This window comes from Agelaius phoeniceus, chromosome 3 (assembly GCF_051311805.1).
Source record: "Agelaius phoeniceus isolate bAgePho1 chromosome 3, bAgePho1.hap1, whole genome shotgun sequence".
In the NCBI taxonomy this organism is placed as follows: domain Eukaryota; kingdom Metazoa; phylum Chordata; class Aves; order Passeriformes; family Icteridae; genus Agelaius; species Agelaius phoeniceus.
Genome location: NC_135267.1, coordinates 13347290 through 13360818, shown reverse-complemented (window position 1 = coordinate 13360818; position 13529 = coordinate 13347290). Strand labels below are relative to the sequence as shown.

The 13529-nt window shown below is 34.8% G+C and overlaps 1 protein-coding gene across 5 annotated transcripts in view; it reads right to left on the bottom strand.

Annotated features, from left to right (window-relative positions):
* The window catches only part of EPHA7 (EPH receptor A7), a 165989-nt gene that overhangs the window by 46685 nt on the left and 105775 nt on the right, over positions 1-13529 (bottom strand). The window lies entirely within an intron of this gene.

The window sequence follows — 13529 nt, the reverse complement described above, 5'->3', positions numbered from 1 at the left end:
CAGAAATTGAACTAAAGTGCAAACAGCAAAAGGTGTCATCGTTTGAGTTGGTACAAAACTGAGATTGATGGGATAGGAAAAACAATTAAGCAAATTAATTCTATTGACGAGAGCAAATCAAATTTTTAGACTGAAGTGTAGCAAATTAAGAGTCTAAATATTTATTGCATATGTTTCTGAAATGCACATAAAAAGAGAAATAATCTTTTAGAAACAAAATCACATTTTAGGCTGATTTGATATGACTAATTCCAGTTCTGCTTAGAAATAACCTCTCACATTATCTGATTACGACATGATGGTGATGAAAATGACTTTGTTGAGAGACTAAGCCTACTCTTTTTCATTAGTTCCAACCTTTCCAGGACATTTTCTCTTTAGAGCTGAATTTCCATATTTGGTCTTAGCATTTTTGAAAGTGCCAGACAATTTAAGAAGTAGATCTTATGGAACAAAGGCAACTCTGTCTTCCTCTGCCTCGCTCTACAGAGATATAAATAAATGTACACTTTGTGCACACACATGTATACACACTGAGTTTCCTAATAAATATCGCCCACAAACAAGGACCTTTTGAAATTAAAAAACCCCAAACCCAATATAAAAGAATTATAGGGACATTGATTCTCATATAAAAATGTTTAAGAGAGAATGTAATAAACTGTGAGAGACTGAAAAAATAACTCGCTTTCTCAACTTATTTTTAATGAGAAAGACAGCAGATATTTTTCTGATGTGCAGCATCAAAGGAGGCCAAACATCACAGTCTTACTCAAACATACACACTGAATTTAGAACAGAAGTCCTGTAAAACTATAGCACTTCGAAAAACAACTATGGTCTTGGAACCATGCAGAACTTGATCTTGTTCTCATTCAGTTTAATGGAAATCAATTTTGCTCATGCAAAAGATAAAGAACAGGAGGACTTGACCCTCAGCCCCCTACAGTTAAAAGCTAAATGCCATTTACATGGGTAAGGACTTGGTATTGGGCAGACTCAAACACAGGAAAGGTGCCTGAGATAAATTTATTAGAAATAACATGCTAGAGCTAATACTAAAGATATTAGAGATAAAATTATACATTTTTCTAACTCAGAATCTAATACTGATTCTTTATTGAAATTCTTCTTTAAAAAACTGATAATTTTAAATATTTTAGGTAAAAAAACCACCACCCTATTTTAGAACTGTGTATAAAGCTTTCATTATGTAAAATTATGTAGTCTTCAGAAAAAATGTAATTCTTATCCCAAGCAACAAGGGGATCTTCACTTTCTCTAGTTTTTTAAAATAACATAAAACATCTAGAATGCACACTCCTGTATCGTTAAGTATAAAAACATAATGACAAAAACAAAATACCTTCAGAAAATAATCCTCTGAATAATTAAATTGGATTGTTAACTTCTTACTGCAAATTTGAAGTTTCTAGGATTTTTTTAAAATTACAACATGTATGTTCATATAGGCTAAATTTCATTGGAGGCTCCAAGAATGAATGAAAATTAGGTTTTGAAGCCACGCATGATAATCTTCATTATGAACTATTATGGTGTACATAATCAATATAATCAAAGTTGAAGATCTCTTACTCTAGGCTGCCTAAATGATAAAATCATAAAATTGTATCAGACCAACAACCTGGGCTGCTGCATGAAGCCAGGAACCGTCTCACTCTCCTTGCATTCTCTTTCTAAAAGCTAAGAGTATTTTCACTCTTTAATTAGTGGAATATATTCTTTTTCAGAGCTAGGACTCTAGATTGTAGGAAACTAATTTACTGTCTAGTTTTCTTTGACATGATTAACTAGTTGTCTTCTTTGCCTAAATAAGTACCTCTGCATCCTGAATGAATTTCAGAGAGGTCATTATGTTTCATGTATAACTTTCTATCTCATCCAGATAAATGTTTCTCAAATTGCTAATCTTACATTTTTAGATGTCTGAAATTGTTAATGTTGGTACTTATCATTGAACAATTTTATATTACCTAGGTCACTGGAATTTGTTTTCCATGTTTCCTGCTATTTTTGTTTTTGCTTATCAAATTTTTTTATTCTGTTTGCCACAGCATTCATTTCTCTTAAAGCAGTGAAGCAAAATAAACTTGATATTAGTTAACTCTGTGTATGTGGGAAAGGAACAGGAATGTGAAGGAGGAGGAACCGAGAGAGGGGAAAGATTTTAATTGAGGAAATGAAATACACTGTGTGACATTCCTGCTTAACACCTGTACAAAGTACATAAAAACCAGGCATAATCCATTCTTAAAGAATTTCCATTCAAACTAAAATCCCACTGATTTATCAACATTGCAAGACAGCATTCAAATTGGTTTGGTTTGGGGTTTGTGTGTAGGGTTTTTGGCAATTTGTTTTTTTTGGGGGGGGGGGTTTTGCACCCAAAACTAAAAAAGTTGTGCTACCTTTCATTGCTAGAAGAATCACGAGGAAAAAGTAAAAGTCCAAACCTACAATCCAACCTTGCATATGCTGGCAGCTCTGAAGACAATTATGTTGCATATAATTCCCAGACCATGTGAGATTCCTAAAATGCAGCATGCTATTTAACCTTATTGAAGTCCCCATGTTTTTCAGGGGAAGAAGGGAATCATCAAACTGACTGAAGCCAGAGTATCCTCCTCTGGCAATGAGCACCAGTTTGTTTTCACTGATTTCACAGAAATCTTTCAAACTAGAGCAGCCACATAAGCCAATCCATTGAGAGGGTAGGCTAACTTTATCCTGCCTTTTGGGCTGCATTTCTTGATCTCTGCTTAATGAGAGTATACAGGTCAGAAGCATTTTGGTGTTTATTCTACAATAATAACTTCCTCTGGCTTCTCTCTGTGGCTTTCTTACAGATGGTTTTACAGTTTTACATTCATGTTTTATTTGTTATGACTTCCTGACATCTCCTTTTAAACCTTTAGCCAACTTCTCATTGCCTATCTATGCTAATTAATTAACAACTTTTTGTGGTTTTGCAACAACAATTTTGAGCAAGCCTGAAAATGAGTTAAAGAATACAATTCATCCTTAAATACAAGATAAATTAGGGAATTAAATTGCAAAAAAAAAAAAAGATAACTCCATAACAACAGGATTAAAATAACATATTTGTTCCCATTTCTAGCTAACCCAATAACGATAATAACAATAATAATAAACTACTTCAGGGTGTTTTTCTTCTAGTAATCTACTTCTTGCCACTGCATCTCTAATGAAGTCTTTCATGGCAAAGACACTTCTTACAGCATTTCTAGACAACTATCTACCCAGTCCTGAATGACTTGAGCATGCATAATCCCTACTGTATCACCCCAGGTAACAAAGAAGCATCACTTGACAGAATCATTATTTCCATAATATATTACACGGGGGGGATACGCACTGTTCAAAACACCATTTGCTATCAACTTTCTTTCTGATATACCTCATCTCTTCTTTTTCTCCTTCCTGCTGACACAACATCCAATGCATCAAACACACACAGCCTCTCAGGGCTAATAGGCAGATGTACCTACACACGCAGCATAAGAAAGTACTTTGAGAATGACAGGTCCTCAGCACGCTCATTCACCTTTTTTAAATGCTTCAAATGTACCATTCAGCAAAAGAAAAAATTGATTTTCCCCAGGTTTCAACATCACAGCCACTGAGAAATATAACTGTGCTGGGTTTTACTGATAAAGCCTTCAAGTTATATAGATTTCAAGCTGGTCATCATTTTCAGATCAAGTTATAGAAAAAGTTAAAACTGAGGTGACAAAAAGAGCAGGATATTCCAAGGATATATTCTCTTCCAGAGAGAATATTGCATCTGGTAGACTGATGTGTTCCATCCATACTCCTAAGCCAATCATATAGTACATTATTAATATGTGCAAATATTAAGGCATAGAAAACTGTAGCAATTGTTTTAGAAGTCACTACTTTTAGTCCAGAGTCATTTGAAAATTTTAAATTATAATACTGCTCATGCCTTTAATCCCTATCTTTAGCTATTCTCTGGTTCTCATTTTCCTTGATCCATAATGTGCTTTCCAGAAGGAAAAGACAGGTGTATCCAAACACATCACCACCAAAAAAAACAAAGCAAAGCAACAAACTCCCAAACAAAAAAACCTAAAACCAACCAAGCAAAAATGCCAAGCAAATAACAACAACAACAAAAAACCCCAATAGAAACTGAAAAATTAAAATACATGAAGCAGGACTTACTTTAACATATAAGAGGAATTAGGCATAATGTACCAATTGCTAGCACAGAATTTGCTGTAAACATCTTTTTTACTGAAGACAGATATGTCAGCAAAAGGAACATACATATCAATTTTTCAGTGATTTCCTAAAGTCCTGAATATTGAATGTGTCTCAATTCCATCAACAGCAGCAGTCATGGAGGCTTTTAATTTGATACTTTTTAAATAGTGTCTCTAAAATCAGCATCTTGTGTAACAAAATACTGAAAATTATTAGAAATAAGGGTTTACGATCCTGCAGTCACACTTCATACAGAAAATTTCATAAATGAACAAGAGTACATGCTCCAGGACTAAACTCAGTATTATTCTACCAAATCTATGCTTGCAACTCCAGTTTCATGACTTGTCATACAAATTCTAAAGAATGAATGGGCTATCAGACTTCCTTTTTTTTATTTATTATTTCCTATCTTACAACAGCAATAATGTGCTCAAATCAATCTGAGCTTCCTCTTTTACTTGCTGAAGTCAAACAGTAACCCTGGCACTTTGATAGCACCCTTACTGCACTTCCTAAAGGACAACTTGGATTTTGGCATCTTTTATTTTCCTACCCTGAAGATATGCAACAATCATTCAAAACTATCAGCTTTTCCTACAGCAGCAATGAGATCAATTTTACATCCCTGTAAACTGTATCTTAGGGCCCAATAGAAGTTTTACATGACATAAACCATTTTTCTGCAACAGTGTTCTACAGCAGTGGAAGGGTGTTTTGAGTATTGAGCCTGAAGGGGACATTGCTAACAGATGCAAAACATAGAAAAACAGGGATATTGACATCCCAATGGTTATAACCTACTCTGTTATTTCTTTTTAACATGTCTTTGCTGTGTCCTTTTTTAGCAGAAATCTTTGGATAACAAAGTTGTTTTTCCTCTACATCTATTTTAAGTGAGACTGTAATCTGGCATTTTATCAATAACAAATGTAAAATGAACATGTGTCTATATATATAAATATAAATATATATATATATATGCGCTGATTGCTGATATATATACTATATATACATACACACACACATATACATATATATGCATATGAAAATACTAGCAGAAAATTATACTGTTGTTAGCTCTTAAATGGTTGTTCAGGAAGAGAATACAAAAATCCCCATACTCCATTATAGTCCTGTACCCAGATTACCCAAAGGGTACCGTTCTTCACTGATTTGCTCCCGGGAGAAACACTGAAAGAGAAGTCATAACCTGGCCTCCAACCATGTTCTGGTTGCTCTCAAGGGAAACAGGCATCAGAATTGCCAAAATTACTAAACAAGAGTGGAAGGCAAACAGATTATACACCTTGAAGAATTGCAGCTGCTGCTGTCAGGGATCTGGGGGTCAGCATGTGGCACCACACTGGTTTTGTGCTGGTCTGAAACAGGATACCTCAGGATACATGCCCTCCCTTGCTTCAGGACACATGCCTTTGCTTACTTCTATGGAACTGATGCAAAAAGAGCCTTGATCAGATTTCTGGTACTGGACAAATTTTAACACTTTACTGTGTAGCTATTTCCCTTACTTCCATATTCTGTTTCTTAGAAAGATACAAAAGCTTTTTTACAATAAGTTAAAAAAATTATATTAATTATTAAACTATTAAAAATTTCAAAGCACTGTAATATAGCACTCACTTGAGTGCTACTAAAGCCATGATAGAAAACTGCCACAGCTTATCCTTGAAATGTTTCGAAAAAAAATGCTTACATTTCACTTCATGTTTACACTAATATGCACAATAATTTTCATGTTATTCTATATAATAATTCATGCAAAAAGATAACAGAAAAGATCATGATAGCTCTTATACTGAAAATTATTAGATGTATTGATAGACATTCACAAGATTTTCTGTTTTGTTATGGTGTATTTCTCTCCCCTCAGTTAAGCCTCCACATGACAAAGCAACCCATGATAAAAGGTTATTGAGTACCACTGTATTATGCCATTAGTACCCATTGCTTTGGATCAATGGCAGAGAAATTCCCCACTGTGTTTACAAGCTGCAGCATTCAAAAAAAGACACAAATAAATCAGATATTTTACACTAACAATATCCTACAGAGAAACCATTTTAACTTACTTGCTGACACACTTTACTTTCCAGCTCATAAATATAACACAGTGTGCTTACAGTGCTGGGAAAGCCATCAGCAGAGGCACACACAGTTGCTCTGAGCCACCTGGGGATGTCATGAGTGCATGGGAACAGGCAAGGTAGTCAAGTAATACTTGACTGCATTACTCCATCACATGTTTTGCCATTACTTTTATGGCTGAGAAACTCTCAAAATACTTGCTGATTTACAGAGAGGAACAGAAGCAGTAGTTGCCCAAACTGTCAAATATCAATTAAAAAATAGAATGATAAAATATGCTGAGTGGGAAGGGACCCATGAGAAAAAAACAATAAATACATTCTGATCTTCCCTAATACCACTAGCAAATTTCTAAGAATGCTTATGCTCCAATAACATTATTACCACGTATGTAGTGATTTGCTAATTGTCCATACCTTTTAAACATCTGATGCATTTGAAATACATAATGGTTTGGTAATTCTTCATCAAACTCAAAACTTAGCAGCCAGATCAGTTCTGTATGCTGTCTATTCTGGCAAAATTCTGGGGAGGGAAGCCCATAGAAAGAAAGAAAAAGAATCTACCAGAAAGAAATGAAACAGTTAGGAAAGATCGAGCTGACAGCTTGTCTATCATATTTTGATTGTTTTCCTGGTCACAGTCTACATCTAGACCCATTCTATGAACTCCCCTGTTTCTTCTGCCTGACATTTGGTACAAATATTACTGTTATGTCTGCATCTCATTTCTTTGAAAACTGGCAACTTGGGCATCAGTCAGTGCTGAACGGATGCTGAGTTGCGTAACAAGTGACAACGTTGTCTCCCAAGATATCCACAACTCTTGTTTTGTGAATAAGTTTTGACATGTCAGGCACAAACCTGATTCTTACAAATGTGTTAGAGTAACAAACCAGCCTTACAAATAACAGAGAGGTGCCTTTGTTCTCCTGAAGCATTTGTTTTCCTTCGCAGAAGAAATATTTCTATGTTAATTAGCTTTTTCTTTTGTCCTGTGTTTTTTTGTGATTCATCTTTCATAACTTTTTCTATGTATTTTTTTTAGAGAAACATCTGCCACCAGCCTTGCAGTAAATCCTTGGCACACAGATATCATTCTTCATTAAAGAAAACAAAACACCACAAAACTCTCCAAAGATGAGGATACTCTTTTCCCTGGTGGGATACTCAGACACATAATGTTCTCCTTCTGTCTCCAGTCATCTCTGCTGGCAAGTGTCAATTACAGACATAGGTTTTAGGGAACAGAAGGATAAAAACCAATTTACAAATACTTTTCTCTGGAAGCAGACAGGTGTAATGACTGAGACTGTTTGCTGTAATTGAATTTCATGCTGTCATCTATTCAGTCACAAATAAATGTCAGCTTCAAGGATGCTACACATGGGAAAAAAAAACAAAAAACAAAAAAACAACAAAACCCCCTTAATACATTCTTATTTCTACTGGATAGCTAAGTTTGCTACTCCAGTTTGACTTCAGCAAAAGAAATTTTTACTTTTAGAGAAGAGTATGAGGTGACTTACAATAGTGGTTTTGGAGGCCTATGGAGTAGTTAGATTATGTTTATTTAGTGTGAGATGTCCTAGACACAACTGAGTGAATTCCAGCCTCATAATAAAGCTTTTTGTTTCAGACACATCCAACCAAAATCTGGAAACAAAGTGGCATGCCAAAAAAATTAAAAACAGTTGATCAAATATTAACAAAAGCCATATAAATATTCTATAAAGATGTCAGCACAAAACAATAATTATGTGCCAGAGGTTTGATCAAATTGATGCTTCCAAAGATGTAATTGTTCTGTGGGGAAAAAAAATATTACTCTACTAACATTCCTCAAATATGTAACAACTTCTGCTCCAGCCTTCCAAATTCCTGTGAAATGCATCATAATGGCACTGCTAAAAATGGGCATATTTCTGAAAGCAGCATGGGAAGTATTCACAGAGAATAAGGAAGAACTCCATGCAAGAACAGTTTTCATTTTCTCTCATGTTATGAGCTATTTTTTCCCAAAGAGCAATAAATCTCTAGAATTTAAGATGGATAAATATCCGTCTGGGAATCTCTGCTACAGTGATAATTACAGAAGCAGTAACGCTGAAGTTCCTGACCATGCACAGGAGGGAAAGTCGTGTCCATGAGGAGAAGGCCAGTCCCAGCAGACAGCCCCTGATTCCCTAGGGCAGGACTTGTAGAGGAAGCAGTTTCACTGGCCAGAGCCAGGTCACTGCTGTGGAGAACTGCCACTGACAGAAACACAATATTCAAAATTTCACCTGAGGTACAAAAATTCACATACATTCTGTCAGCTGAGAAAAAATCCATTTGATACAAAGTTGGTTGTCCCAAATGAAGTAACTTTGGATGTTTGCACAAGCTGTTTGAAAAATACTCTGTGCAAAAGCAGAAGGAAAACCCCTTATCTTCAGGGGAATGTATTTTGCAAAGCAAAGCTATTTGATTGGTTTGACTATACAACAAAAATTAACATCTCACTATTCAACAGCAAAAACTAATTTAGACATAATGAGCATATTTACTTAAAAATAAATCAAACAAATTTTGTATGAAAATATATTTAATATTTTTTATTTTCTTTTTTACACCAAAATATTAAAACTTGTAATATATTTATAGGGCTTATGCAACTACATATGATAAAAAGATGACTTTTAGAAAATTTATCACTACTATCTATTACAGAAAGAGTAAACTCTGTACATAATTTCAAAAAGATCTTGAATATTCTTCCCTTTGAGTAGACATTAGTTCCTAACATTCCCTACTGCTTATAGTAACTTTGGATTTGGGAGAATTTTTTGTTTTGTTGTTATTTGAGAACATGCTATAGTTTAATGCTTCTCCAGATTCTGCTCACCAGAAAACTTTGCTCAAAGACTTGTCTCCAGAAATGTATTAAGCTGGAAACACATCAATCATTTAATGAAAGAATTTACTATGTGGTTTGAAAAGCTGTACAGAATCATCTTTTCTTTTTTCTTTTTTCTTTTTTTTTTACATGCTTTCTAGTGCCTTCACTTCCCTGAATACTATGAGACTCTAAAGGAAAGTAAAGTTCTGTATCCAAAGGTTAACTTCTTGGAGATTTAGAATATGAAAATGTCAATTGCACAAATTATAAACCCATTTAGCTTTCTGATTAGTTCCACTTTTAGCATACCATTTAGGGCTCAATTCTGACCTCTCATCAATTATATTTTAGTTCAGCTGCATTGATTTTATCTAAGTTATCCTTGCTTTATACCAATGGAAACAAGATCAGAATCAGGTCCTAAGGGTATAGTAATTAAAAATGTAATTACCACAACTGATTATGCAACATAGCTACATCAATAATTGGCTACACTTTTAAATATATTTTTTGACAGAAAGATTACAATTTCTTTGCCAGTTTCACAGAGATTGGTCTTTATTTCAGAGGTAATTCCATCTGAGATACAGACAATCTAGCTTAGGCACCTGGGTGCACCTCTCCTCTAGGCAACTCCAGCACACATAAATTAAGTGCTTAAGTTCACCCAAAAGGTTTGCTCCCTGTAACAGGAAGGTAAGTGCACTGCAAAGATCTAAAAAGAGAGACTGCCTGTTTAAACTGAGATCAATGAATTTTAAAACATCACTTTAAGACCTTTGAAAAACTTTTTCCACTGGCTACACAGTGAATTTAGGCATTGATTTCAGAAGAAGCAGATAACCAAGTAAAGCAAATAAAACTGACACATAACATTTATGTACTTTTTAGGTGAGGTAGACCCTATCTTTCTTACACACTATCTACAATTTTTTCCTTCCTCCTAAATTTTCCATTGCATTTAAGGAGTTATTCCATTATCCTTAAAGCTCTTGAAGGTAATTAGCCAGGAGTTTGCTCAGATTCACCTCTCATGCAAATCTTGTAGGATCCAGGTTTATACATACAATAGTATAAGTCTAATTCCTGGTGAGCCTAGAGGTATTTTAGCAAACTGCTATTAAATACTGTGACTACTTATATAACTCCAGCTTCACAACTGCAGAGAATCAATTTAATGATGAAAATACTCCAATGTAGTACTGAAGTCTGAACTAATATTTTATAAGGGAAAAAAAATCCACAAAACAAGACCAGAATAGCTTCTGGGTTGGATTCTATTTCAATTTTTAATGGTGTGAATAAGTAGTGACTGCGTTGACTCCTTTCATCCTGAATGTTGAACTTCAATCAATATTCAGAATGATGGAGATGAAAACAGAGCTCTTTGCAGTAACCCAAAACCATGCAACAATATGTCAGAAAGGATATACTTAAAAAAAACCTAACCAAACAAAGCTGGCTCTTTTTTATTGCACATTTACTCAATATATTAGAAAAGTAAGCAAAATTGAATAAATATCTTGAATAGTTTATTATGGTTCTATTTATCCCAAATAATAGCCATTAGATCTGATTCTCCATTCCCTCACTCAGTTAGGGTATTGGAAGAGAGTAGGGTTGGTCTGTCTTTCAGACTGCATCTAACATAAGCTGTTCTGCTAAATTAAAGTCTGGAAAATGGTGTCTACATATCTAACAAGTCCTTCCAGATTGTAAAGGAGACAGCAAAAAGGCCATAAAACTGGAATGTCACAAAAGCAATTAAACTTGAGTCTTAACAACTGCACAACCCTGTGTTTTACAAAACAATTACTGTTTCCTACACAGACTGTGCAGATAATTTTTCAATTACTATTTCCCTCTGAGAGCCTCCAGGTCTACAGTAGAAATTATTGCTACCTACATGTATGTATAGCACAAACGCAACACTTGCCACCAACAGCAAGAGACTCAAATGAAGTAATTCCAAGGCCCATCACTAGCACAGCAACTGAGCTGACATGAGTGAGCACAGTGTACAAATGGGTCATATTTAGATCAGCCAAACAATACAACATAACTTAGACCAACAATGTATTAAATAACAGAATGTGCAAGGTTGCACAATACGTAAACAGAAACAGAAATAGAACTACATCCTCTGAACAATATTCTAATATCTTATTCATTTGAAAAAGCTCCAGTGTAATTATTTATACTCATGAATGCATTATAATACACATATTAAGATGGATATACATCAGAATCATAAACATCAATAGCTGGTTTCCTTAATGAATATGGTCTCAGCACTGACACATAACATTATGTGCTTACTGTATGAAATGAAAAAAATAAATTATTGGTACTGGAATTTCCCATGATAATAAATATACTGAATGTTCATTACTCTCCCTTATATGTGCAAGTAAAAGCGCTGACTTAAAAAATAGCTGTGCTAAACCACTTAGAAACTCCTCTATAAACATTCAATGATAAAAGTAGTCAATCTACTCATTACCTAGCTATGAGTTTTGAAGATCGTCATGTGAGCACTGCTAGTAAAGGAAAAATAGTAGAGATTACTTAATGTACAGATTACTTAACTAATCAAAGCTGTACTGCACACATGCTCAAGCATAATAAAAACAGCAAAAAAAAATCCTCCTTTTTTCTGTCTAGCCAACAGTGGTTGAAATAGTCATAGAAAAAAAAACAACCAGCAATGATATGTGCAAGTTTTATTTTAATCTTTACTTGAAAGCTTTTTTCTTTTTTTAAACCTTGTCATTTCTCTAATCCAAATGAAAGGTTTATGAAATACACATATCAGATAATACAGAGACTCATGGAACGTTTTTAAATAACATCTGCATCCACAGGAACCAATCAGATCTTTATACATGCCGTATGTGTCCAGATTAAATAGAGTAACTATCTTCAAAAAGACATAACTGAAAATTTATTTTAAAAGTGAAACACACAACTGGCTTATCTTCATTAAAATAACTATTACTGCATATATTACAGTCTTTAAGGTAATGTACAATTCACCATTAAATATAATTCTCCTTATCTGGACTCAAAATTTCACACACCAGTGTGCAATACCCACCTGGACTGATCCCATCTAATTTTTTACAGACATATTAAAATGCAAGTCCAGTGTCTTTAAGGGCCTTTAAGGAGATTCTTCTGGCCATTCAGATCCCAAGTAAGCAAGGCTTAGGTTTGCCTTTAAGCTAGATTGTTTCAGGTGTGTCCTAAGATGGAACCTACATCACTTGACTGGTAGGACTGTTTTCTCATTCTACATCTTCAATAAGGTTTGTGGTTTTTTTATAATTTCATTATCATTATTAAATTTTAAATCATTCATCTAATATTTGTTTTCTCTGATAGAAATACAGAGATGCTAATTTCTGGTATTTGTCTCAATTTATTACCCACAGCTGGGAACTAGACTTCCTAATTTAAACCTTTGAGTCTATTTAGTACATGCCTAAAAACTTTCCGAGTAAGAAATCTAATCAAGGAAAGGGGCTGCCCTAAAAGGCCTAGAGAGAAGCATCCTCTCTGGTACAGCTCAGGCACCCGGCTAGGGAGGCTGGACTCCCCTCTGAGGGATGGTGGAAACATCTGCCACTCTTCAAGAGGTAAATGAGGCATATCCTGCAAAGAGTCTGGCTTACTCAGAGTTTAAAATTTGTGTCAATACACAACACACAACCAAGTTTGGCAGACGGAGTCTACCACCTACCCACCTTTCTGCTGCAGTCATTAACTTTTCTCCAGAGTGCCTAGAAACCATTACCACCTCTAGATACAAACAGACTTTTGAGTTTTTGCAAGCAATTTCCACAAGATTGTACTCTATGAAACATGCGTTAAAAAAGTACACGATAATTTAGGATTGTGACTAATGCAGATTTGTGGGGTTTAACAGGTGAACAGCTGGCCAGCTGACCTAGAGCACAACAGCCATATGCATTTGTCTTAAGTGACTCAGCATGGCCTGAAGTTACAGGATCACCCCAAATTCTGTTTGAACTCTACACTTTACTGTACAGCCAGACCACTCAGATTACATACTCTAGTGTTACGTATGTGCTTCTCCCCTTTTCAACTCTGTGGTTAACTGCTTGCCAAAGAATTTAAAAGAATAAAAGAGATCATCAGTTTGGTTTTTAAAATACTTAGAATGTATTTTTATATTTGCATTTTGTTAATATATATATTTCATACCAAGGTAGGTCTCAAACTACCCCACTCCCCCTCACTGCCTCCCC